This window comes from Solea solea, chromosome 2 (assembly GCF_958295425.1).
Source record: "Solea solea chromosome 2, fSolSol10.1, whole genome shotgun sequence".
NCBI classification, from domain to species: Eukaryota; Metazoa; Chordata; class Actinopteri; order Pleuronectiformes; family Soleidae; genus Solea; species Solea solea.
In genome coordinates this window covers 23,270,792-23,294,130 of record NC_081135.1, presented here as the reverse complement: position 1 = coordinate 23,294,130, position 23,339 = coordinate 23,270,792, and the positions used below count along the sequence as shown (strand labels likewise).

Genomic DNA, 23,339 nt, shown 5'->3' with positions numbered 1-23,339 from the left:
CAACCCACAAGCCAATTTGATGCAGCATGTGAGACAAAAGAATCAACTCAAAAATGAAACAAAATCAAGACAGTAACTATTTTGTGATACTAAAAAAATAAGATCAAATGTAGATTATGGGGCTGATTGGTATACTTACATACCGCCAGGAGTGTCCGGCATGAACAGGGTGTGGAGTTGGAGCGGGTGCTGAGCAGCTTCATGTTGCATCTTCATGTTGGGCTACTTTTACACTCCACAACTCCCATTTTATTTGTTGTTTTGTTGTTACTGTCACAATAGTAATACTTATAAATACATGATTTCTTATTCTATATTTGTTAAAATCTTGTTTCCTGTCTTAAGAAATTACCTTGACTTCCATTCACACGGACAGCCTGAACAAAGTGCTGTTGCTAACTGTACCAGTTAATGGCTACACCTAACCTTAACCTAACCTCAATTCAAACGTTACACCTAAATTTAACCACACTCATTGTCTACTGCTTTATCCTCCATAATCCAAGCCAATCCCAACTGACATAGGCGGGGTTCACCCTTGACAGGTCACCAGTCCATCGCAGGGCCAGCATACAGAGATGAAAAACCATTCACTCACACCCTCAATGTCCAATTAACATAATCACCAAACTGCATGTTTTTGGACTGTGGGAGGGAACTGGATTACCCAGAGAGAACCCATGCACACACAGGGAGAACATTTCAAACTCCACACAGAAAAGCTCTTGGTCGACTGGGCTTTGATTCAATGATCTTGTTGCTTTGAGTGAACAATGCTAGCCACTGCCTGTGTGTGGCTCTAAAATGTTCCTCAAAAATGAGTTCCTGCCTTAGTAGGACTGGGTTTTAGTCTCCATGATGACTACTGGTCCTGACCTAATCATTGCTTATGCTAGATGTGTGAATTGGTTTCTGTTTTAAGACGTTTTTGTAATTTTCTGTCCATGAAAACATTTAAAACCACAATTTACTGCTTTGTTTTCAACTTTCAAAAATCAGTCTCTCATCATCTGACATTTATCATGATAATTGTTGATGTCTACTGTTTTGAAAACGTTTTGTCATGATCATATTTTTGGCCATACTGTCCAGTCCTAGTAGTAATAAGAAGAACTCCAAGAGTCTTAGATCCAATCCAGTGTTTTCGCCTCATTGTTTTTATCATATTTATTCTGTAGCCCCACAGTATGCAATTTTTACATGATTTTCATAATCCATGTACATCCTCCCCATTCCTTCAGCTCAGCAGGCAGGAATGCCTTTTTCTTATAGGCTTCTTTTGTTTGAACGGAGATTGCCTGCCACACATAGTGGAAGTGAAGTCGCAAGTGACCTGAAAGCCCAATTATAAAGTCTGCAATCTGCATTGTTCTTGGAGCGAAAAAGAATCAATGTGCTGAAGGCATATCCCCATCAGAAGACCTAATGATGTCTTTCTGGACCACAGCCTTGCACACTGCATAGTAATCTTCTGCTAATTAGGTTTATAATGCCTAGGCAGGCCTCTGCATCAGCACTATTCCAGGGAGAACACTGAAGTTATTTATTTATCTCACAGTTGTTCATTGTTATGGTGGTTATAATTAAAGCAATATTATTTAGATAGGAAAAAGGATTTATTGGAATTAGTGCATTGTGAGTGTGTACTCTTCAACTGTGTCTTCAATCATGAGGTCACATTAATTCAAATGGTTTGTTCTGTTAACAAGAGAGATTAAAAAAAACAGTTGATCTCTTCAACTCTGCTTGAATCATAACAAATGTGGAGTGTAATCAAAATATCTAAGTGGCTACAATGACTTACTCATGGCTCATCCTGCTCATGTTGAAGGCTCAGTTACACTTGTCTTCTATAACCACTTATAAATGCGCATTGATACGTATCACCTTTTTTTTTTGACAGACATTAATGAAATTGTTTCTGCAAATAAAAAGTCATGACTATCGTTTTCATTAAAAACACTAAATAATATAATCTTTAATCAAAATATAATGAAAATTAGGTTTTTCTTATGGTTGATGCTTATACTGATCTTTAAATCATGGCCGATAGCTGAAATATGATATTTTGTGCCCGATATGTTGGGTTAATTTTTGTTTTCCCTCTGTCTGATAAAATATAGTTAAATAATAACAAATGACACACACAATTATGTAACTTAAATAACGTTAACACAATCGGAATTTGTGTCGGCAAGGCAGTGTGCTTAAATATTTAAAATAAGTATAATGTATAAAATCATTTTTATTACATGTAACAGATAAACAGAATAAACAGTTTCCCAGACTTTGCAGCAATCTTAAGTGTCTGTAAACAAAAAATATGTACATTTACATAAACAGGTAATATTTTTTGATAATTGACAAAAATGTTAATCAGGCCAACCAATCATTACTTCTATAATGACATCTATATTGAATTGGACACAGTATACATGTTAACCAACTACATTTATTTTCATTTTCTTGTCTCTAAAATAGCACTAACTGAAATCAAAACGATGCTGTTGTTTTTTTGTCCTTATTACTAAGATAAGGTAATCATAAATAATGTGAGAAAACTAAACAACTTCCCATGTTCCCATGATATATTTAAAATATACCTTGTTTTGGGGTTTTGGCTAAATAATTCTTAGGGGATTAATGGACCAATTATTTCAATAAAAGAATGAGAGAGGCAGAGAGAGAGAGAGAGAGAGAGAGAGAGAGAGAGAGAGAGAGACTTCTTCTTTATACATGAGGTCACTGTTAAGCTCTTGAGGGACTACTTCAGATGGACGTTATAGATGCTGAAGGAAACCTACCTGTGCACTCCAGATAAAAAGTGCTGTTTAGCACCTTTAAGGGTTGTTGAGCTTGTCCCAGGAGAACTTGTTTACTGCAGGTGCAACATCAAACTTTTTTCACAGTCAGCAAATATTTTTTTTCCCCCTACTCAATGCATATAGAGATGAGATTACACTTCCAATACTAATATGACCATAAACATCCAGATTTGTATCATTCTCTAGCTGATGACTTTTCTCCAACTTGTTAATATGTAAATGGATTTTAACAAGTGTGAGAGAAAGGACACAGACAGCATCTTTAAAAACTTTATTCATAAAGATAGATTTTATTATGTCAAAAAAATGTCACTGATTAACACAATATTGAAACAATAATAATATTAATGAATGAATAAATCTGCAGCCATCACAGTTTTATTTATTTATTTTTTGTCAAAAACCTACTTTATATTGTTAAAATATAAATGACCTTGACTAAACGTTTTTGTGTCATGGCAGACCTGTTGCTGCATCATCAATTAACACGATTGCTCCTGCTGTTGAACTGTCCCTGCCTTCTTTTTCTCATTTAAACATCACACTAATAGGCTTGAAATGAACCCTTTGTCTGTATTTTTTTTAATCTCTTTTCATGACTTTCCCTTTTACCTGTCGGATGTCAAGCATTCGATAAATGTTTAACTGTTCCCAACAACCATCGACATCGTTTTTTCGTGATTTAGTCAAAAATGTGCAAAACCAGTTATTAATACAAGCTGGTGAACTGTTGCACTTTTGTCCAAACCACAGTTTGTGTGAGATAAAACTGACCTGAGGTCCACATTTAATGTTGAATCTCATTCTATTCATGAGTACTAAAAACAGTCAGTTGAACCACGTAGGCAGTCACTACCTCAAAGACCTTTAATTGTCAAATATAATTGACATAGGTGATGACTTCTTTTGTGCTGTTTGATTGTCCTTGGAGTTCTGACATCAAGAATAAGACTTACTTGTAATTATCAGGCTTACAAGTAGCATGTCCTGAGAAACACTAAATACGACGGAGCTGTTGAAGTGTAGAAACTGCTCCAAGAATTATAATATTTTAATTATTACACACATACTCATATGAGTACACGTATTTTACTTAAAGCATATTTTAGTGGTGACTGCCTTCTCATCATCATCAAGTTAAAACTGTATAAATTTCATACATAAAACAGATTCCCACCATGTTCTTTCTCCATAAAACACTTTAAAACAAATTGTATTTCATCCTGGTTTCACCTCTTAACAATGCTGGTAATTTCACTCAGGGAACTTTAAACTTTCTTTTTTATGGCTCAAAAACTTATTGCTGGTCTTTGTCTTTTTCTCCAGGAGGTTAGAAGCTGTCCACCTTTTTATGGCAGACTGTTAACTGACAAGCTTCGAGCATTTGGCAAGATGTTATCCTGCTGCAGAGCTCATCTACAGCTCTGACAGCCCACAGCACCTGCCAAAGGAACTCCTTACCTTCACTATCTGCTGTGAGTGAGCAATGCTCAACGCTGAGGGAACTGTTTCACTCTCCCTCATGCTGGAATTTTTCAGCTTGGTCCTGTGTTTCCTTTCTCTTTGATTAGACAGAGGAAGCCGAGGAGATACTTTCATGGATAATGAGACACTGGACAGAGGTTTTATTTGTTTCCCAGCTTAAGGTCTCCATTGGTCTGTTGGCAGATGGGCTGAATCTAGAAAGGCAAACACACTGTTATTATCTTGCCAATAAATATAGACCGATCAGTGTTGTGGAGAATAATCAGAACATCAAGACTTACGTCTGCATTACGAGGTGCTGTAGTTTTATCCTCAAGTGTACTTTTTTTTTTTTAGAGTGATGCAATCTGGTCACAGCTGAGGAGGTAGATGAGAAGAATTTAATTTGCTCCCCTTTCTACTTCAGTGCCAGAAAACCTAAGGTCTTGTGTCTAATGCAGTCGTGACCATGATAAATAAGCCAGCATAAGTCGACAAAGCCAGCTTCAGTGTGTGTGAGATTAGCACATCTTCTCCTTCTGGAACTTCAGCAGCAGCGGGGACGACCCTGGCCTTGGTGACAGGACAGCTGGTCGTAAAAGTCTTTGAGAACCCAGGCAGTTCCTCACAAGACTATGTGCCATAATTAGAGCCATAATGGCATCTGAATGCAGTGCAGGTTAATGAAACTCTGTCTCTGTGAGGGAACCAGGGGCTTTTGGGTAAAGAAAACAGCAGGGTTCTGCCAGGAGCTCGATGATAGCAATTTGCAGAGTGAGTTATGTCCTATAACCACGAAGCAGCCAGTGCTTTGAACATGTTTTGTTCTTAAATGGGGTATAGTTTTCCATTTCCCATCCATTAATATGCATAGAACAGCTAATGAGGCTGAACCAACTAAGATAATAAGATTCTGAGGCAGCAGCACCACTGACTGCATTAATGGTGTATGACTTTGCGGTGAAGCATTTGTCTCGGGATGCTTTTGGACATAAGTGCAAAATGAAAACTGAGAGAAAGTGTGTGTTAAATGGCACACAGATACAGTGAGGTTTTGATCTGCACTTTGTAGTTATTGCCCTGTTGAAATGCTTCTGAACAGATGGCATTTATCCATTGAGACTAAGGAGTATTATTTCATTAGCTCAGTTCCATTTTGATATGTACAATGCTCATAATCTGTACAAACTGTAATCACCAATTAAATATATGTTCCACAATATACTGTGAACTGTGACATTTAAAAATCTAGCCTCAAACACATTATCTTCCCCTTTAATTTGACAATAAAACTGTGACGTAGTTTCAGTTGAGAAACGTTTGTATTTTGTGCCACTTTGAAAAAAGCATTTTAATTTCATGTTATACAAAATGAGATGACAACACTACTATACACATACTGTAAAAACTTGGAAATACATAATTGATTACATCTCAGTTTAACACCTTAAGCCAGCAGCGAGAGCAACAGTGGAGGTTGTCTAGAGGTGTATTGGCATATCGTTGGATGTTATTAAGCATAACTATAAATAAAATATAAGTGTAACGTCCTCAAGCTGGGAAAACCTATGATTTTTGCCCTCTTCCTGTCAGCAGTTTTCTGCAGCAGTGTATTAGTGTTGTCTCCTCTCGGTAAATAATGTGTCCTCATTCAGTCACAGTGAAGAGAAAGAGCATTTGACTACAATGGGGCTATTATTGGCTATAATAGGGATGAAGCAGACTCTCAGGAGAGACTGGGAGACTTGTGAACTGGAAATGTCTGCTGTTCATCACAGCATTTTACAGCCAACGTTTTCTCTGCAAGAGCAGCATCAATGCCCCAGGATAACTTACACTGATGCCTCACTTCATTTACACAGTGCACTTTTGCTTCTGCTTGAGCAGAAACGGCTGTTAGGTGTTGGAAACTCCAGACAACTAGACCACTATGCCAGCCCCCCCAGTATAGATCCATATATACAGTGAACCTGAAATCCCTCTTTCCATCCACCCAAATTTCAAGCATCCATCTTCGTGAGTGGATCCTCATCTCTCTCCCTCTCACCGACTGGACCTTCCTTTTTTTGTCTGTACAACTTAACCCATAAACTGTTTTCCTCATGTCTCATCTTCTTTTTTAGTAAACCACCCTGTAAAATCACATCCCCACTACAGTTTTATACTTATATATACAGTATAATTAGCTTTGGCTCCGATTGGCATGCGTGGGAATGCTGGACTTGGACGATGCTAATTTCTTCTTTCTTCACTGCCTCATTTCTAGCAGCGACGCAAATGCATGCGTCCTTTCTAGCGCAGCACTACAACGAGCATTCATCAGCCTAGCCGTTAGCTACAAACATTTGTCGGAACTTTACTTTTTCTAACTTGGGACAGGGCTCAATCTTTCTTATTTCATCATTAAGATACAACGTAGTAACCACCGTAACAGTCACTGAGCTGGTGTTGCTTGTTTCTTCCTCTGGCTGGTTTTATTTCAAAGTTAATGCCAGGGTTGACAAAGACCAGTGTGACCTACTTCTTTGGCCTGAGCATCAGAAGACACGCTTAAAGTGCCCGCCGCACTTAACATGCGACTTAGACATGCGTGGAAAAAAAAGCACATGGCGATGGATGAACATCACGACCAACTCTCTTTCACTGGAGTGAGCTGATGACGCACAGCTCCATAGAAAATAATGTATTTATGTGTGCAAAAGATGCTGCACATGAACCAACACTTAATTGCCTTTTCTTAGTGAGGTCACCCAGGTTCATAAATTGCAGAAAGTTAGCATCACCCGCTTTATCAACCTTGTTTCTTTTCTGTCTCTCCTCTTTCATCATTGCTACAGTTAACAGAGCCTTTCCCCACTCAAAGGAAACACAATCCTACCTACCATTGTGCCCTCTTAAGCTATGTCTCATCCCTGCCTGCGTTTGAAGCCCCCCCCCCCCTCACCCTGCCCTCCTTTCTCTCCACCCTCCCCCCACACGCTGACCCTCCTCTCTCCTCCCCCCTGGCTGGACCCCTCTCTCTGGTGCGGGGCCTGGCTGTCAGGCCCTCTCCTGTGAATGCGGCTGCTGTGATTTCCTCTGGGCCATCAGGTGGGCTGCTGCTAACTAGCCAAGCCTGAGACAGGGTGACCTCAAGCCTCAACATGATGGGTCTGAATCAACAATGTGTTCGCCTAAACAGGGAGGGAGAGACCAAACAACTTAGAGGGCTGGCTGCCAGTGAGTAAACCAACGATGCTGCATTGCAAAGTTATCTACCTGTGGAAATCTCACAGTGCAAGTAAGCATTTAATTCCTTTCCCTAAAAGTGCCTATTGAGTCCAACTCATGGTATTTTAATCTGTACTAAACTGTTATAGCTTGGGCGTGTTTGCTGCAGTGTATGCCGCAGTGGTGCCTCACAGTAGGTGTATTGTAAATCAACTGGGTGCTGCGTGAACTGTCATTAAAGTGATCATTAACACTCGTGATATCATCAGCGCATGGCAGATACTTAATTATTGGATCCCTTCTTCTGTTTCAGAGGCCCCGATGTATTTTTCTCTTTCAGAACAATTTCTGATGTCTGAAAAATCCATATAAGCCTGTCTGATTAGAACAAGCTCAGTTTAATGAGTTTTTCCTGTGCCACCGTTTCAGATGGATCTCATTAAGGGTAATCATACTGTAGTCTGAGTTCTGAGGAGGACTTCATACACACAAGACAAGGCTGTGTAAATTGATTTTCCCTGTCAGTATCGAATATTTAAGAGGTGAGATTATGTTGGTCAGAAGAAAAATGTCACTCTGCTTATCAGATATAGCGAATGATCAAGTAAATGTTTCCAGCAAACTCCACTGTGCTGTGACTGTACAGAACATTTAGGTGATAATCAAATTTAATGATGGCATTACTGAGTAGCTGAGGCTTGCCGCAAACAATGTTTTCTCTCCCGGGTCTTCCTCTGCTCCTCAAAATGTTTCAAACTTTTTCTCTTCCACAATTCCCTTGAGTGAGCCTCCCATCATATCTGAAATGTGCTTACAGCAGTGGCCGTCTTTTGCTTGAGAGCTCTTTGCCTTATGCTTCCATCAGAGGAGACTGAGTCTCACAGATGCACTGCTTAACAATGCCATCCCCTGCTCCCATCAGAGGGGGGAAGGTTGCGGAGCTGCGCCCCGCAGAATAAGGGGGGCAGGTCCCCTGTGATTGGCGAGAGCTGAACATCGATGCCAGCTTCCATCTGTCATGATAGCCTATCTCTGAACCTTCAATCTGTCAAAAGCTTGCTGCCTAGCTGAAGGCTCCAGGAGATTTGGCGTGCTAAACAGATTTGACAACAGGCATTATCACTGTGAGGGGCCCAGCGAAAATCGCCATCAACGTGTTAATTGTGGCTGGAGATGTAAACTGTCACTTCTCATCTCATTTAACACTTGCTTAGCCAATTTCTCTCACCCCGCTTTCGTCTCTGTTGAAAACATATGGAAATGTTTAGGCTAACACTCTAATCCCTGAATAGCAGTACCCGCTTTGTGGTGTTCGCTTCATTCCTACAAGCGATAAGTCCTCAGAACTATGGACCGGTTTGTCTTTAGTTATGCTTAAATGCCAAGAGACATTTAGATGAGTGACTTAATGTAAAAAAAAAATGCTGCAGTATAACTGAGTAAACATCATAAACATTCAAGTAGTGCATCAACTTTGGCTTCATGTAGCCTTTAAAAGCAGTTTTACCAAGCAATGACTAGTATATAACCATTAAGCTGAGGTGTTTATGATGAAACCAAGCAAGTGTTCAGTTTTATTGATTGTGACACAGCGTGCAGACACTTTTGAACATCTTCTATTTAAAGACACATTCAATTATTTGTTGTCTAATATCACAGTCTGTAAAATACATTTGACAAATAACAACAAAGAAAGTTTAGAAAAAATTAAATGTTACATTTTATTTGAGCCCCCCCCCCCTCACTAAAATAGTTACAACTGCAGTCTAAATCCTCATTTCCTCTTAAGTTCTTTGTTGTTGTCTTCCATCTCAGAAATGTCAAGCCTCTTCCTATTATCACTAATTGATTATCCTCTATCAAAGCACCTTATTATTTGTGAGTTGTAGCGATCAGCCCTATTATTTGTGGGCTTTCCCCTGACAGGCCTTTAATGGTGATGGTTGGTTTAACCCCCGGGCCTTTGCTAATAGGATTTAGCAGCAGGTGACTGGTAACACAGACACACACACCACTCTAACCCTTTCACCCCCAGGAATATCAGACCCTCCCACTGCCTGTTCACTGAAAAAAAGGCACACAACCACTAATTCAGCCTCATCATTCCCCCTGAGCTAAACGTATGTGGGTATACGGTCGTAAGGCAGCACTGCAGCAGTGTCACTCTTGCCTCCCCATTTGTTTTGATTCTGTGGAGGAAGGATAACTGCTGCATGAAAACAGATACAAAAGCCAATGCAAATAAAGCCAAGGCAGACAGCGCCATCTTGGAGATGACAGACGATGGCCAGACAAAAAAGGCCACGGCCCCCACACTCTGGTTGTCGCAAGTCAGCACAAAACACAATGTTGTTGTGATGCAAATTTATATATTTATTTAACTTACAGACTTGTAGACTAGACCTGGAAACATATTTTTACCATGTGAGATTACAACAAATGCTATCAAAGGCTATTAGCAGTGTCATTAGCTGGGTGGCATCAGTTGTAGAGTGCTTGTCTAAAGGATTCCCCCCTGTGTATATGGCTAACCGGCCTGTCAGAACTGCTAGTTTATCCAGGTGAGGCCTGTGTGTCATTATAGTGCCCCTGTCTATCAAGATCAGAGCGGCTAACAGAGGCAGGGCCATTCTCTCAGCTTTTATCACTTTATTTGCTGTCCATCCTTCCACTGTCTGCAGACACCAGCAGAGGCAATCCATTTCTACCACGACACTGATGGGGAGGAGACACTCCGTAAGCCTTGGTGGCAGCGACGTAAGCTGAGGGGGGGGGGGAAGTAATGCGAGAAGAACAGGATCATGAAGAGCAGGGAGGGGAAGGGTTTGTTATCCTGGTAATTAAGGACAGAGTGGCTTCCATGCCGGGTGTATGGACAGGATGTGGCAAATTACTGGAGTCTTTGTGAGGAAAAGCTGCTCCCTCTCTGCTCTGTCCATTCTCTGGGGACCTCATCATCTTCTCTAACAGTCAGAATGGGATTTTGTACCCTCTATTCCCTCACCTTCTCCTTCCTTCTTTCTGTCTCTTTGTTCATTTCCTTTCACTTCCCTCTGTCACCTTCCTCCTGAAAGACATCTCTGAGTCTAAAGTGCATTTGCAGATTTGAAATTGTAGATGAGTATCCTTACAGTGGACGAAGGAAACTTTCGGCAGCTATTTGTGTAAATCTTTTTTGTTTTTTTTGATTAAATATGTTTTTATGTTTACATATTGAGAAAGATTTCAATTTGCCACTTTCTCTGCCATCATTAGGCTGATTTTGATAATTAAGTGTTTGTGCATTTCACTATAATTCCCCTGACATGCAGAGAGGGACAGAGAAACAGACAGACCGTAAATGGTAATTTATGTGCACATTTCACTTCTATGAGATGTTACAAGCGACAGCTCACCAAACACCACCGAGACCAGAGGAAGAGTGTTTTGTTACACTAACATCACTGCATAATTTCTTGAAAAGAGGATATCATGCCTTGTTTTCTGTTGCTTGGACATTTTTCCCTGGGATCCTTAAGCCGTGGTTCTCAGGTGGGGCTGTAGGAAACGTCGGCCCTTACAACAACACATGGTGGTGGTAGCAGCAGCAGCAGCAGCAGCAGCCGCATGGCAAGACAGCAAGAGAACACTCTGGGGTTTAAAAGTACCCAAAGCATCCTGGGTAATTAGCCATTACGGTGCTGTCACAGAGGGTTCTGCAGTCAATACAGAGATAATTTGGGCAATGGTGAATGACAGTGCTGTCCAGGCTTTTGGGATGATCAAGGACAGATCCAGCTGCACCAGGCATCTGTCAGGCCCATGAATCACTCCTCCAGCCAGCAGCTGGGTGAGTGGAGCAGAGAGAGAATCGCTGGAGAGGCATGTGCAGACACACAAATAAACATGTTCCCCCTCTCTCCCCTTGCCACACCGGGAAATGGCTATTAAAGGTCTGCCGTTACAGAGCACCAAGTGGAAAAGGCTTGTTACCTTCAGTGGCAAATGAATGACATTGGGAATGAGGTGAGGAATAAAAGTCAGACCAAGGGAACATTTCTCACAGTTGTTTCAGCTGCATACCTGAAACTGAAGAATGCAGTTAGCATGCAAAATGGCATCAACCAACTTTAAAAGCAATATATAACGGGTTGATTTTCATGCAAAAAACATCAAAAATTGTGCCTTTCTGTTTTGGTGGTACAGTTTTAGAAATTAAATAAATGTCCACCTCGTATCACATAGGTGTGATTGAGAGCAAAAAGCGAGCTACAATGCACAGACCAGGAGTTGTGTGATATAATAGATGCACATAGGTTTTTACTTCTACATCTGATATTCCTTTCAGGTTTTGTTTTGTTTTATTTCAAGACTCATCTTGCACCTTTGACATGTTTTGGCCACATAATAAAAAAACCATGACAGTAGAGACAGTAGAGGTAGAGGCGGTGTGGTCAGAAACCTGATTACATTTGAAATATTTCACAGAAAATGTTTGGTGCCGTTATGGACTGCATCTACTTTGATGCCACAAGAGCTGTATAGAGTAATTAGGACATTAGAGATCACATACTCTTTGATTATATATTAGAGGGAGGGATTATTTGGCTTATACAGATGCTCAAGGTTTGTGTCTCTCTGAGCTATAGGTCCTAAGTTGGTGCAGTGTGTTTAATCATAGCTGTAGAGGCTCTGCTCTGGGACTGGAGCTTCTTCTTATCATACTTAAATCAATATCTCTCTTTCTATGTTAACACAAAGCACTTCTCTCAACGCCGTAGTAGTGTAGAGTCCTGTGCTTTGGCTGATGTGTGCAAGAATTGTTATTATTCATCATATTTTGTGACCCCTGTAAATGCAAAATAACTTCATTTGTATATATTTCTTTCAGTTAGGAAAGAGCTAGTTTGCAGTAAGCATTTCAACGTTAAGCCTTTTTACATTCGTCTTCTTGATACACAGGATGTCTTTAATTTCACCTCTTATGATTTCCACAGTGTGGTTGCGTTAAAAAATGCGGCAACCTATAATAGAAAAGGGAACAAGTCGCCTTCCTTCAACATAATCACTGCCATTCATCTAAGAATGGAATTAACTTTATGATAGACAGTGAAAAGTACCTATCCATCTCCGATACAGTGGATTCAAAGATACACTGACAGTCAATTAAAAATGAAAGATAATCTACTCCCTGCTTTTAGTGGAATCATCATATTCAGTTTCACATATGCACCATAAATACCTGATATTATTTTACATCAGATTTGCCATTTATCTTTCTTTTGTTTTATTATTTTCTAAAATGGAAAACCGTAACTGAATCTGAATATTTACCTGCATTTTAGCAGTGCTGCTAGCTTCTTGGTGACTGTTGTATGACCACATTTTAGTATTCCTCCGGGATCCATTCCCGTATATGTGTCTATAAAGGGAATTTGCTGAGAGCAAAGTGAACATGTTATGTCGGTCATTTGCTGTGCAAGGATATTTTCTCCAAACTGCATTTTAAATGCCGTGTTTCTCCCCATTACTCTGCACTGAGAAACATCTAAATGCCCTTTAATTAGTGTGTCCTTCCTCTCTATCGATAGGCCACTGGTAATCACTCAGAGGACTAATGACTCCTAATTGAATTTCTTTAAAGTGAAACACAATAGGTCCTATCATCAGTACCCAAACAGCAACATTTGGGAGCAGATCCAAAACACAGGTCATTTTGCTCAGTATTTCACTAATCGAAGCTGCATATTTTCACAGTTGCTGACAGAAGCCTGATGTTACTGTGGTGATGTCAGATCATGCTCTCTCAATAGAGCCTGGGGAGAGCACACCAGGTGGGGGGTGGCTTGTGGATCATCAAAATCTCAGTAGATATTGATTTGATCTTTTCATATTGTCAAGGAGAAATCTAATCATAATAGAGCAACATAGCATGATATCTCCCTCAAACGCCTTTTAATGGCTATTGCGGCTCATTATCCAGTTTGCCTGCACCAGACCTTCTGGTAGAGTGCGAAATACTCCAGAGCAGTACAGACCTGTCAGGGTGTCCTTTTCATTCACATCTTGTCCTAACAATCGAACACTGCAACTTTACAATACTGCTGGATTAGCAGAGTTACTGAAAGTGGACAGTCATGTGAAAGGACAAGAAGTATTCGTGTCAGTTTCATATGCACTGGCCACTTTATTAGGTACAAAAGACGCCTAATTAGGTGTCAGGAGTGGCATCCAGTGTGGTCTCCGTCTGTAGTCCTTCTGCTTCAAGGTTTGAGGTGTTGTGGCGATGACAAAGAATTTATTTACCCGGAGAACTGCATATGCAAACTGGATATGTATTTTTTCTGACCAATATTGTCTGTGCATACAAATCCCAGCAGATTAGCAGTTTCTGAAATACTCAGCCTGTCTGGGACTAACAAACATGCCACCTTCAAAGTCCCTAAAATGACTTTCTCCCCCATTCCGATGCTCAGTTTAAACTTCTTCAGGTCATCTACATGATGGAATATTGATGTTAGCAGGCAGTTGAACAGGTGTACCTAATTAAGTGGCCAGTGAGTTTATGTTGTGATGACTCTCTAAAACAGACATACTTTCACTCTCGATCTCTGCCTGTTGCTACAATGAGAAAAGTAACCTGTCTGCGTAATGTGTGTAAGTGCAGCTTCTTATAGCCATATTTTCTGAAAATGCGGCAACAATGCCCCTGCAGTGCAACTTTTTCCAAATGATCAAGGTCACTGTTGTATATATATATTACAAATATCCCATTTAATGCATATACAACAGGTAGTTATAAAGATAAACAGCTTTTAAACAGATATCTCTGACCAACACAAACCACCTTTTTGCCACCTAACTGTGATTTGCCACCCTTGCACAATCAAGACATGACATGTAACACAACATTGCCGATCCAGCTCTGGAACAGCCTCTGGTATCACTTTAGAGGCGGAACAACAACAACGCCCCTCCCTCTCTCTCTGTGCTTGTATGTGTTCTGTGGCAAAGTGGATTAAAGGCACAACACAAACGCCTTGAACAGGCGGTGTGACGAGGGCTACATTTAAAGAGGCTGCATTGTGACAGAAGTAAGGGCTGCGTCATAAATTAAACAGAGCTCAGTCGGCTGAAATGAAAAGTTGGAATGAAAAGGATGAAGAGGATGAGCAATGTTATATAGATACACAGTACAGAGATTTTATATAGAACTTAATGATCCTATTTCCTGTAGAGTGTCATTGGCATCGCAGAAACTTTCTGTCCTAATTATCCATTTCAGCCTGTCTGTTTCACATCTCTGCAGTCCCTCATTATCCCCACAGCCACCTCACAGTCTGCTCAGTGTTACATTAGTAAAATAGAGCCTTTGATTTGTCCTCAACAGCACAGATGTTTGAAAAACAGAGGAGGGGATGAGAGTGAAAAAGTGAAACAAAGAAAGAGAAGAGGGGAGAAAAAGTCTTCTTTATTAGCCTGGTCGGAGCCTTGCGTGTTGAATATATTGACTGTGTCACCCTGCAGTTTTTGGGGAGGAACTAAACTCAAGGCCACAACAGGGATTTGATGCATCACAGACATAATAGGGGATATTTTGGTTTGCTCTCTGAAGTATGAGAAACATATTTTTTTTTTCTCTCTCCTCTGATACAGGGAGTGTGAACTGCCAGAGGGCATTTGTAAAACAAAATACTTTGACTGTGGAAACAATGAGTGCCCACACCCCCTGTGGTTGTAATGATGCAGTAAAAAAAAAACAAACAATTTAACTGATCTTAAAACAAAACTGCTCTCATTCAAAAAAGCCTCACCCTCTCTTTTAACCACTGTTCCCGTACCCGAGACGCGCTGCACAAAAATATAAGCCAGCTACATCCACAGTGCATTAGCGTATTCTCGTATTCCCTCGACGTGACATTACGTCGCTCTTATTAAAGCTCTGCAAGTTTTTTTTACTGGCCATATTTCAGCGCCAAAGTGACAGCAATAAGAACCTGATCATGTTGGGTCACTCTGTTTGAAAGCAGCCCCTGCCTCAGCTTCCCTTAATTAAACCCACACAGCACTCCTTCATCTTTGCATATTCCTTGGTTGGGACATTGATACTCATTATTTCTTAAGTCTAAACACCAAGACTGTGTCAAGAAAGCATCCATCACGGGCTGGCTGCTCGGAGTCAGCAGAAAATTTCCTCTCTGTCAGCAAATTTGGCACTTTACCATTTTCTTGCTGGGGTTTCCGACACATATTTATCGCAGGAGATGACTTTCAAATGCAGAGATCATGATGACGGTGGCTTGTTAGTCCTCTCTCCTGGCCCATGCTCTAATGACAGTAATTACCAGGGCCACATTAGTGAGCCACCTCAGGAAGCACCTGACTGTTCATTTGCATGGCGTTAATACAGGAGGACTGCGTGCTGTGCGAGGCTTACCGTTAAGTGCAGCCGTGCAGCTCGGCCTGTTTGTCTGTCCTGTTCTTAACAGCGCCGCGGCCCATTCTCCCATTCATTATTTGCCTAAAGCTTGAGTTATCCTCTCCTTGGTAGGGGGATGAATGTTATTAAAGGCACAGCGTCTGACACAACTCTAATGAAAAATAGGATGTTTCTGAAGGTTATGTTGCCAGCTAGCGCAGAAATGCCTGCTTCATTTTCCCCACCCTAGCACAGGGCAACATAATTCCCACCTCTTGATAGATCTTTTTTCTTAAGTTTTCTGTGCCTCTGTGTGCAGGAGCCTCATCATAAAGAGACCTTTATTATCCACGCTTCTTCCTCTGTTGATGCTCAACAAAGGGCGAGACTGGACTTTTTGGCAGATCATACAATTGTGAAAAACTACATCCGTGTGTCCTGAAGTGGTGGCTGCTGCTGTGTGGGTTTAATTGAGAGGCGTTGTCGTGGGTTTTCATGCAGACGGAGAATTTTTTTCATTTTTTTACTTTGATTCATTCAAAAATCCAGAATGTTGTATTTACAATTCTATTCTATTTTATTTTATTTAATCAAATAAAAGTTTTAGCATAAGAAGTATAGTATATTTAGGGAAATATTACAGTAAGTGCTGTCCATTTAGAAGATGCAGGCTTGTGTCTGTGAGGCACGACTGCTCAGCGTTAGGGTCATACTGTGCTTTTCAGAGCTCCATCAGAGGTGACAGGTCACACTTAAAATGACCCGCTCCGCCCACACTGACAGATCCCAGCTCTGTCCTTAAGTATAAACCCTCCCCTGCCCCTCAATCCCTGCCCCGGTTTGGCCTCGCCAGCCTCTAACAGCACAATCAGAGCCACATGGGAAGTCTGTGACAGACACACAAGAGGTTATTCCAATTTAGCCCTGCATTTAAATAAAAGAGTCTCCCAAAAAGTCCCCCATGTCAGCGTCTTTCGTGAGTTCATGACTGTTGATAGTGTCTTGAGCTAACATTACACTGAATAATCTTAAAAAACTTAAATTGCACCCCAGGATATGTGTTGTCCTGCTGTATTGATTCCTTACTGATGATAATTCAGTCCCACATAATATTAGCATATATAATAACATGATAATTTTGTAGCTTTTTGATGGTGAATAACTGAGATTAGGTCTCCAAAAGATATATTAATCTTAAGGGACTTCCTGGTTCAATAAAAGTAAAGAAAAAATAAGAAAAAATATTTTGGTTGCCTGCCCAATAAACAACCAACCTAAGCCATACTCTGGTTTATTAAAAAGAAAAGAAATGGTATACTTGTTGTTTTCAATGTGTGAATATGATCAAATATCAAAACTAAATTAAACCTTGGACAAAAAGAGAAGCAATACAAAGCTGATAATGTAATTGAAAAGTTGCACCGTATTCTTTTGAGAGGAAGACCTGAATTTACAAGTAATTTGGTTTTCGTTCATGAATATAAACATAAACTGGATTAAACCAATCTTTGTCATAGAGACTCACAAACTATCAGCAGTTTTGTGTGTAGCAGAAACAGTTGTGTCTGTTTTTATATTATTTGGTTTTATTTATTTTATTAATTAATTAAATAAATTAGCATACACCTACATTTAAGTATATATATATATATATATATATATATATATATATATATATTTTTTTTTTTTTTTTTTAAATCCCATTTATTATTTCAGTGTAGAATTTGGCTGCCATGGTTGCATCAGTACTAGGAATAATGTTAACATCATAAATGTGATCACATGTTAAAAACATAACCAGGTGAAATTTGGCATCTGACCAAATTGAAGAATGTCATTAAAAAAAATGTATGCTTTCATGACAAAATCATTCCATAAATGGAAATGGAAATTTAAACAAACCTAAAAATATTAAACATAAATAGTTTCTGCCATTCAGAATTTCTGATTCTGCTTTAAAACTTGGGTTGTGTCATCCTCTTAGCTGCCTTGTCTGCTGTGTCATCGGCGACAGTACCCTAAACACAGATGTTTGGGGGTCAGCCAGCAAGACCTCTGACAATTGGTCACCACCTCTCAGTGCATGTAAATCAAAGTCAACGTCAGCAACCCCAAAAAAAAACACGAGCATGTGTGTGTTTCTCTTACCAAAAAAAAAAGAAAAAGAAAAAAACACAAGTTGTGAGCTCAAAGTAGTGCCATGTCACTTCAATGCTTAATCTTCCAAACCTGAAATTTTGGGGTTGTGACCTGTGTCACCTTTTTTTGTATTCATTTATTTATTGGTAACTACTGAAGTGTGAACTGAAAGCTGCCTGTCTTGAACTATACAGTATTTGGTGTAAACCTGTTCACTATTATTTTTTTTGTTACAGAGATATATATGATTAATTTCATTTGTTGATTCGCGGCTGGCTCTATCACCTGTGGAGCGTTTAAAAACATGCAACCGTCGTCGCTGTTGTCGGGCATCGTGGTTTGTTAGGGATGTTTTTGAAGCGGCGTCTCGCCGTGTCAGATTATGCCACATATCCATTTGACTTTCATAAGCTGTTTACGCTTCAGAAAATGTGGCAATGGCTTCTCTCTTGTGCAAAGGCTTTTACATATGTTGTGTCTGAGAAATACTGCCTCAGTTATAGTTATCATCCTTAAAAAAAGATAAAAAAAAAGAAAAGAAAGAAACACACCACCATCACAAGGTAACATGTGGCTTGTCATTTTCAGTTTCCCTTTGTTATTTGTGTTCTGTTTGGTCTTTGAATAAAACATGGAGGTATAATTTCACTGCTACAAGAAGACAGGAACAAAAATAACAATGAAATCGTGCATCGTTCAAGCCATAAAACAAACTAATTGTGCTGGCTGCTTTGATTTATTTGAACTTTATCACCATTAACCTAATAGCAACTCCATTATTTCCCCATTCTTTGGGGGGAAATCACGGTCTTCCACTTTTTAAAGGGCAATTTTTGTGAAAGTATTTATGGCTTATGTTTTACATAAAGCCTGGTAATAATGTGTTTAATGTGGGCAATATTGCTTACACATGGGCTCTTATTAGCGAGTGGTAGTCTGCTCTCAGGATCAGTGGCAGTATCCTTTAGGGATGGCCTTTCTTGGGGGAGAGATGAAGCAAGTACATGTGAAAAAAACCCAGTGTGAGTCCTGTTCAAAGGCACAGACGAGTTCTGACTGGATTAACATTTATTGACCGTTCAGGCTTTATTTTCTTTTTCCTTTTTTTTTTTTGCTCCAGGACAAAGATTCAAACGTAATTGCAGTGGCTGTTCCACCAACTGATCACCAATGTGCCAACAAAAGCCTCACTAATAGGTGCTTCATTAAGGATTAGAAACTCTCTATTACAAAACAAATTAAGCATGCTCTGATCTTAACCTATAGGTCGAACGGCATTACAGCAAAGTTTAAGCTGTTAGATGGCTGAAAAACTTATTACGGGTTAGCGCTGAGATAGCAGTTTGGTATTGATTTTACGATAGCTAGGTATGATGATTTATGGAGTGCTTGTGTCAGTATAACAAGCTGAAGGACACACAATATCATCTCCAACATCATTAAAATTCAGAGGTCTCCAGAGCTTGCTCATCAAGTAGTGTTCACCACCTTGGAATTTCAGACACACACACGCACACACACACATACACGCACACACAAATACATATAGTCAGGAATATCAGGATAGAGAAAAGGTGAGCGTTCACTCCGACTTTTAGCTTTTCTGCTGTTATCTGATGCGGCGCTTCACTGTGAGTACACTTGTGTTTGCTTTTAACTATTTTTAGCCTGTTTTGCATTTAATTTGCACTGTTACTGGATGCTTCCGTTCTGATTTGTGTATAAGCTTGGTTAATGTTTATATCAATTGTACAGCGCGCCAGTTCAAAAGGTCTACCCTCAACACAATCAGTGCCCTGGTCTCTCAGCAGCAGCTCACAGACGCACAGGGCAGCAGAATTGTGTGGTACACTAGAGCCCCCTGTGGGCACATGAAAGTAATGCCGGCTGCTGGTAATGAGCCCCTCTGTAGTAATTTATAATTGGATGAGGATTTGTTGTTGAGAATTTGTCCCAGTGATGATGATGATGAACATTATCTGATTTCAGTGGTGTGTTTTTTTTCTTTCTTTTTTTCTTTTATTGTTTCTAAGTAGTTGTCAAGAATAATTTGCTACAATTCGGCATCAACCTCCGTTTTAACATAAAACTAATTGCCACATTTAAAAGATGGATATACACGTAATCTTGTTTTCTTTGTGCGCTTGTAGTGACTTACTCTGCCAACGCTGCAAAAATTCTCTAAACAGACATTAAGCACACGCTGGTTCTTCTCAAACTTTATGCAGTCACACTCCAAAGGTCTAAATCACTTGCTTTGCTCTACGAACACATTTCATTGAGTACTTTTATAAAGTAAGTGGCATTTTAAACAATATTGATGAAGATTTTTGAGAAAGCTAAATCAATTTAAAGCTAATGTGCTTAAAAGATGTTTGTACAATTCACTGTGCGGTAAACAAACAATACAGCACACAGCACATCATTTAGCTGTCATTTTCAAAGAAACACCGCTCCTACTTCTCCCCCCAAAGAACCCTAACAAGGAGACTTCAGACTACCATATCAGGACGGGCTGAATGAGGATCGGCCTGTGGGATGGAGGTAAGCTTCTGAGCTTCTGTCTGCCTTTCTCTTGTCTCTCAGATTCCTCTGGATCCACCCCCCTCCAGGATCCCAGATTCTCTCCATCATCTCCTCCAACCGTGAGGTCTAACCGGCAGGGCAGGGGCGTGTGGGCGGACATGCTGGGCGCTGGCAGCGTGCTCCGTCTGCTAGTGAATAATGTGAGTACAGAGGCGACCCCCTCCACCCTCACCACCCAAACACACACACACACACACACACACACACACACACACACACACATCTCAAACTCCTAGAAAGACATTGGCCATAGATGGAGAGGCAGGCGCTCCTGCTGTGACTTGGCGCACCCCACTGGACAGCTGGAGACTTAGGGAAAGGAGACAGTGCCAAACATGTCGGACAGAGCAGGGGAGTGCTTGAGGTGCGAGGCTGGGTGAGGCCTGAGGTGGCTCCCATACCTGCAGCTGATCACCCTCCCATCATCTGTAATTATCTGCACTTATATACCAGAGCGATGAGAGGAGGGGACGGTGGACACACACACACACACACACACACACACACAAGCAGATAATGTATGTGTATAACAGCAATTTTGTCAAACTCAGTCATTTCTGAACTCAGGCAACAATAAAATGTGTCTCAATTTAGTCGTATTAATGTGAAAGTGTTGATTTATGGCTGCAACTAATGATTAATAACTTACTTTTCTTATACAGTATTTTGCCAGGAAAGTGAAAGAAAACACAGAAAACTGTAAAAAACTGCCATGTCTCCCGGAGCCTATTGTGACATCCACAAATTGCTTGTTCTATCTAACAGAAACAAAAACAAAGAAAACAATTATGTCACAATCTGATATCACACAGAAACACAGCAGTTTCTTTCACTGGAAAAGCTGAAAACCAGAGAAAGTGCTTTTCTTGACTGATGTTCTGTAACATGGCCATCATTTTCATAAAATGTAAATCTCTTAAAGAAAATACCTGAGGACTTACAGTATGTTCCACTAAGCCGGCAAATCATAAATTGTCCTCCTCCAGGTCAAACAGCTGCACTAGATGCAGATTAGAGGAAAGTGTTGTAATCTACAGCGAGTCTCTTCATCATGATGCTGTCGAGCCGGACCTGTTTTACAAATATAGCCTCTAATGCACAATAGATTCCTCCCTGTAAGGAATAAAACTACTTTAAAGCTATGAATATCAAGCTGAGCCCCCTGCAACGTGGCCGTGTCCCATTTTCAGCTCCTTCATTCTCAATCTCTCTGCTTAATCTTGATTCATCAGTTACCACAGCTTATTATGGAGACCTGACAGCATGCTGGGCTTCTTGATAAATGACACTGCTCAGGCCAGATTCAGAACATGAGGCTCAAGTGCCAATTATCTATGCAGACCTGGTTAATAAGGGGATCTCTTGTTAACTATCTGATCTCAGCGTGAGCATCATTTGTCATGAAGGCCCTTGTTTACCTCTGAGACAGGAGTTCCCAGGACCTCCCTGCCTAACATATGTAAAACCTGGATCTTTGTTCCTTTAATAACCTTTTATTAACAGCCTGACATCATGATTAAGTTTAGGCCAAACACGCACACAATGAGGTTTACAATTTCCCCCACCCACTCGCAGAACTGCAGCATATCAGAGTCAGAGTGAATAATGAATATTGAGCCGGCGTTTGATCCATTCTACATCGAAAGCCCAATTTGCTCGAGCACCTGGAGCTGTGCCATCGCATGCAGTTTTTTTGAGGTGATGATAGATACTCATGGGAGCTTATTTCCATGTGCACATCTTCTCCTGATTTGTAAAGATGATAAGTGCTTTGACCTTTACTCATCATTTCAGCTCATTAAAGCTTTTGTTTGTTTCACCTTGGAAGGAGAAGAAGAAGCAGAAGTTGATTTGAATCAGCTTGTCGAAAACAATTAAGTAGTATATGCTCTGTGCCTGTGTTTTGGTTTTCATTTAGCAACTTCTCCAAGGTCTCAAGGTCTCAGATTAATAAACACTCGCTGTGGTCAGAAGTGCGGCACAGCAGAGGGAGGTGAGATGCCCCCTATCCTACACTGCCATCCTGTCAGCCACGTCTTGATGTCTGGCTCACAGGCTTGCTGCTTGCTCTTAGTACGTTTTCGCTTCCTGTGAAAGAAGCAAATAAAATATTTCTGCAGGTCTGCACAGTCAAGAGACTTTGTCTTCCATCACGGAACACCTCGAGCTCGTAAGTGTAGAAGTTGTAAAATACTTCCAGACGGCACTTGGAACATTCTTTTTAACCTTACTTGTCCAGCGTGGAATATCGAGAAGGGAAAAAAAAACAACAACAACCAGATTCTTTGAAATAAATAAATAATCAGTGTGTTTTCTATTATTGCTTGGATATGGAGTCAGTTGGAAGCCAGGTGGAGCGATCAGATCTTCACAGCATCCTCACTTCCTGTCCCCCACAGAACGCTAGACTGTCTAGGCAGCATCTGCTGAGGAAAATAAAGCCTCTTTTCCTTCTCATGTAGAGAAGATCATTTGCATAATATCCCCCTCTGTAAGGTGAAAACAGAATAATAATTGGTTTGCCCTTTTCTCTCTGTGTGTTGTAAAACAGTTAGGAATTAATTTGAGGATAACTGTGCAATTAATTCTAAATGCTAAAGATGGTGTGTGTGTGTGTGTGGGGGGGGGGGGGGGGGGGGGCTCTGATTCAAAGGAAGGGAAAGGATATACAGACTGAGGTCATTGAACAAAGACTTTGTGTTCCTGCTGCTGCTAGA

General features: G+C 40.4%; 1 long non-coding RNA gene across 1 annotated transcript in view; it reads left to right on the top strand.

Moving 5' to 3' along the window:
• The window catches only part of LOC131455386 (uncharacterized), a 63,443-nt gene extending 42,687 nt beyond the window's left edge, over nt 1-20,756 (top strand). Inside the window, exon 4 of the long non-coding RNA XR_009239799.1 lies at nt 20,623-20,756. This is a non-coding gene — a long non-coding RNA (uncharacterized LOC131455386). The remainder of the gene's footprint in view (nt 1-20,622) is intronic.
• The last annotated feature ends 2,583 nt before the right edge of the window (nt 20,757-23,339 follow it).